Consider the following 5,443-nt stretch of genomic DNA (forward strand, 5'->3'; position numbering starts at 1 on the left):
CTGAACCAGTCTTACAAGAAATGTTAAAGGGGACTCTGAGTGGAAAGGAAAGGCCATAAGTAGGAGTAAGAAAGATAGAAAGCACAAAGGCAGTAAAATTAAGTATAGCTATAAAAAAATCAGTCAAGAAATTCACAAAATAAAAGGATGTAAAGTATGACACCATATAACTAAAATATTGGGGGGAGAGAAGAATAAACAATGGATTCAAATTTAAGCAACCATCTATTGGATGTAGACTGCTATATGCAGAAGATGTTATATGCAAACCTACAGGTAACCACAAATCAAAAACCTGCAATAGATAAGCAAAAAATAAAGAAAAAGGAATCCAAGTATATCACTAAAGAAAACTAACAATTCATGAGGGAAGAGAACATGAGAAGAAAAGAACAGAGAAGAACTACAAAAACAATCATAAAACAAATAACAAAATGACAATAAATTCTCACCTAGCAATAATTACTTTGAACATAAATGGACTAAATGTTCCAATTAAAAGACATAAGATAAGAGAGTAGATTAAAAAAGCAAAACTCATCTATATGCGGCCTACAAAAGACACTTTTTAGACTTAAAGACACATGCAGATTTAAAGAGAAGGGATGGAAAAATATTTATCATGCAAATGAAAGTGAAAAGAAAGCTGATAGCAATACTTATACTGGGCAAAATAGACCTTAAAACAAAGACTGTAGCAGGGGTCAAAGATGGAAATTATATAATAGTAAGGGGAGCAATTCCACAAGAAGATATCACAACTTATTTATACATATTTATACACCCAACATGGGTACATCCAAGTATATGAAGAAGCACAAAATAGAGGGGACTTTAGTACCCCACTTACATCAATGGATAGGTCATCCAAATAGAAAATCAACAAAGAGACAGTGGCTTTGAATGACACATTGGACCAGATGGATCTAACAGATACATTCAGAACATTCCATCCTAAAACAGCAGAATACACATCCTTTTCAAGTGCACATGAAACGTTCTCCAAAATAGATTAGGCCCAAAACAAAGCTCAACAAATTAAAAAAATTCAAAGTCATACCCTACATCTTTTCCAAACATGGCACTATGAAACTAGAAATCAACCACAAAAAAAATCTGGGAAGAACATAAATACATGGAGGTTAAACAATATGCTACTAAACAATGAATGGGCCAACCAAGAAATCAAGGAAGAAATAAAAAATTACATGGAGGCAGGGCACAAGGCCAAGACCCCAGGAATGTCCTGGGCCCCATTAGCTGAGATGTGTGCTCTGCTCCTCCAGACTCAGCTGGTGTTTCCCTGGCCTAAGGCTTGCCATGTTCTGAAATGTCGGAGCAGTCAGACCAGACTATGAAGTATCACACACTGCAAGAGATCCAGAAGCACAACTGCAGCAAGAGCTCCTGGTTGATTCTGCACCAGAAGGTGTACAATTTGACCAAATTTTTGGAGGAGCATCTTGGTGGGGGAGAAATATCAAGAGAATAAGCTGGAGGGGGTATGACTGAAAGTTTTGAGGAAATGGGACACTCTACAGGTGGTCGAGAATTGTCCAAAACATAAATCACTGAGGAACTTCATCCAGATGACACAGCAGATAACTAAGCCTTCAGAAACTGTCATTATTACTGTTGATTCTAATTCTAGCTGGTGGACCAGCTGGGTGATCCCAGCCATCTCAGCACTGGTGGTAGTCCTGATGTATCACCTCTACACAGAGGAGGACTAAACACATCTCAGAAGCCAATGAAAGAAAAGACTGCTTTGGAGCAGGGAGAAAGAAGCCAATGATAATGCTTCAACTGACAGAAACCTTCACCTGAAAAATAATTTCAACACACCTGTTTCCCTTTTCTCCTACTTCAAACCAAACCAAAAAGAGCTCCTCTGTTCTTTCTACTCCTGAACTCTTGGAATGTGTCTTTTGTTCATCAACTTTTTATTATGTTCCATCACTACATAATTTATTTATTGTAGGCATAATCTCTTAAAAATGTATCTGGCTTTTAAAATTTGAAAAAAAAAAAAAAAAAAGGGGGGGGGGAACCTGGGTGGCTCAGTGGGTTAAAGCCTCTGACTTTGGCTCAAGTCACGATCCTAGGGTCCTGGGATGGAGCCCCGCATCAGGCTCTCTGCTCAGCCAGGAGCCTGCTTGCCTCTCTCTCTCTGCCTTCCCCTCTACCTACTTGTGATCTCTGTCTGTCAAATAAAAAAATAAAATCTTAAAAAAAATTTTTTTTTAATTAAAAAAAAAAACACATGGAGGCAAATGAAAATGAAAACACAATGGTCCAAAATCTTTGGGATGCAGCAAAACTGTTCTAAGAGGGAATCTTATAAATATACAGGCATACTTCAACAAGCAAGAAAAATCTCAAATAAACAACCTAACTTTACATCCACAAGAGCTAGAAAAAGAATGACAAACAAAACCCAAAACCAATATTAGGAAAGAAATAATAAAGATTAGAGCAGAAATAAGATAGAAACTAAAGAAATAATGGAACAGGACAACGAAACAAGGAGCTGGTTCTTTGAAAAGATCAATAGAACTGATAAATCTTTATCCAGTCTCATTGAAAAAAAATAATGGAGAGAGAACTCAAATAAAAATATCAGAAATGAAAGGGAGAAATAAAGAACCAACACCACAGAAACATGAACAATTATAATAGAATACTATAGCAATTATATGCCAACAACTTAGACAATCTACAAGAAATGGATAAATTCCTAGAAACATTTAACCTCCCAAAACTGAACCAAGAAGCAATAGAAAATTTGAACAGATTAATTAGCAGCAATGAAATTGAGTCAGTAATCAAAAACTCCCAACAAACAAAAGTCCAGTGCACATAGCTTCACAAGTGAATTCTACCAAACATTTAAAGAGGAATTAATATCAGTTCTTCTCAAATTATTTCAAATGATAGAAGAGGAGGTAAACTTTCAAATTAATTCTGTGAGTCCTACATTACTGCTAAGAAAACCAGACAAAGACACTACAAAAAAGAGAACTACAGGTCAATATCTCTGATGAACACAGATGCAAAATCCTCAACCACAACCAAATATTAACAAACTGAATCCAGCAATACATAAAAAGGTTATTCACCATGATCAAGTGGAATTTATTCTGGGAATTCAAGCATGGTTCAATACTTGTAAATCAATCAATGTGATACTTCACATCAACAATGAAAGGATTAAAAAACCATAAGATCATTTCAATAGATGCAGAAAAAACACTTGACAAAATACAACATCCATTCATGGTAAAAACCCTCAATAAAGTAGCTTTAGAGGGAGCATATCTCAACATAACAAATGCCATATATGAAAAATTATATTAAAATTACACTCAGTGGTGAAAAACTGAGGGCTTTCCCCCTAAGATCAAGACAACGCGGGGCGCCTGGGTGGCTCAGTGGGTTAAGTCGCTGCCTTCGGCTCAGGTCATGATCTCAGGGTCCTGGGATCGAGTCCCGCATCGGGCTCTCTGTTCGGCAGGGAGCCTGCTTCCTCCTCTCTCTCTCTCTGCCTGCCTCTCTGCCTACTTGTGATCTCTCTCTCTGTCAAATAAATAAATAAAATCTTAAAAAAAAAAAAAAAAAGACAACGCAAAGGATACCACTCTCATCACTTTTATTCAACATTGTATTGGAAGCCCTAGCCACAGCAATCAGATAAGAAAAAGAAAGAAAAGTGGGACCTGGGTGGCCTAGTCAGTTAAGGGTCCAACTCTTGATTTCAGCTCAGATTATGATCTTGGGGTCCTGAGATCAAACCCCACATTGGACTCAGTGCTCATCAGGGAGTCCGTTTGGGTTTCTCCCACCACTCTCATTCACTTGTGCTCTCTGTCTCTAAAATAAATAAACAAATCTTAGAAAGAAAGAAAGAAAGAAAGAGAAAGAAAGAAAGAAAGAAAGAAAGAAAAAGAAAAAAAGAAAGAAAAGGAATCAAAATTGGTAAGGAAGATATAAAATTGTCACTATTTACAGATGGCATGATACTATGTAAAGAAAACTCTAATGATGCCACCAAAAAACTACTAGATGCAGAAATCAATATACAGAAATCTGTTGCATTTCTATACACTAATAATAAAGCAGAAGAGAAATTAAGAAAACAATCCCATTTAATATTGCACCAAAAATAATAAAATACTTAGGAATAAACTTAACCAAGGAGGTGAAAGATTATACTCTGAAAACTAAAAAACATTGTTGGAAGAAATTGAAGATGATACAAGCAAATGGAAAGATAGTCCATGCTTATGGACTGAGAGAAAAACATTATTAAAATGTCCATACTACACAGTTGATAGATTTAATGCAATCCTTATCAAAACACCAACAGCATTTTTCACAGAGGTTGAATGAATAATCATAAAATTTGTATGGAACCATAAAAGATCCTGAATAGCCAAAGTAATCTTGAAAAGAACAAAATTGGAGATATCACAATCCCAGATACAGTATAAAGATATACTATGAAGGTATAGATAGTATGTAAAAATAGTATAATATAAAGATATAGTATAAAGCTGTATGGTACTGGTACAAGAAAAGACAAATCAGTGGAATCGAATAGAGAGCCCAGAATAAAATTCATGATTTTATGGTTAATCAATCTTAAACAAAGGAGGCAAGAGTATGCAATGGAAAAAGACAGTCTCTTCAACTAATGGTATTGGGAAAATTGAACAGCTACATGTGAAAGAATGAAACCAGACCACTTTCTCACACAATGCAAAAAATAAACTCAAATGGATTAAAGACCTAAATGTGAGACCTGAAACCATCAAAATCCTAGAAGAAAGCATAGGGCATAGTCAGTAAGCAATTTTTCTGTCATCAACTATAGCAACATTTTTCTAGATATGTCTCCTGAGTCAAGGGAAACAAAAGCAAAACTAAACTATTGGGATTACATCAAAATAAAAAGTTTCTGGTGCTCACTTCGGCAGCACATATACTAAAAATTGGAACGATACAGAGAAGATTAGCATGGCCCCTGCGCAAGGATGACACGCAAATTTGTGAAGCGTTCCATATTTAAAAAAAAAAAAAAGTTTCTGCACAGCAAAGGAACAATCAACAAAACTGAAAGACAACCTACCAAATGGGAGATATTTACCCAGGACATACCCAATAAAGGGTTAGTACCAAAATAGTCAGTTCTTGTATATAAAGAACATATACAAATCAACACACACACAAATTATCCAATTAAAAACTGGGCAGAAGACATGAACATACACATTCCCTCAAAGAAGACATACAGATAGCCAAAAGACACATGAGAAGATGCTCAACATCATCATCATCATCATCATCATCATCATCATCGGGGAAATGTATATCAAAACTATAAGGAGAGGGGTTCCTGTCTGGCTCATTCAGAAGAACATGTGACTTTTGACCTTGGGGTTGT

General features: G+C 35.8%; 1 non-coding gene and 1 pseudogene across 1 annotated transcript; both read left to right on the top strand.

Annotated features, from left to right (window-relative positions):
- The first annotated feature begins 1,330 nt into the window (after positions 1–1,330).
- On the top strand, positions 1,331–1,733 carry LOC132002275 (cytochrome b5-like; annotated as a pseudogene).
- A 3,227-nt stretch (positions 1,734–4,960) lies between these two features.
- On the top strand, positions 4,961–5,068 carry LOC132002301 (U6 spliceosomal RNA). The gene has a single exon (XR_009399803.1). It is a non-coding gene; the product is annotated as a U6 spliceosomal RNA (small nuclear RNA).
- The last annotated feature ends 375 nt before the right edge of the window (positions 5,069–5,443 follow it).

This window comes from Mustela nigripes, chromosome 14 (genome assembly GCF_022355385.1).
Source record: "Mustela nigripes isolate SB6536 chromosome 14, MUSNIG.SB6536, whole genome shotgun sequence".
Classification (NCBI taxonomy): domain Eukaryota; kingdom Metazoa; phylum Chordata; class Mammalia; order Carnivora; family Mustelidae; genus Mustela; species Mustela nigripes.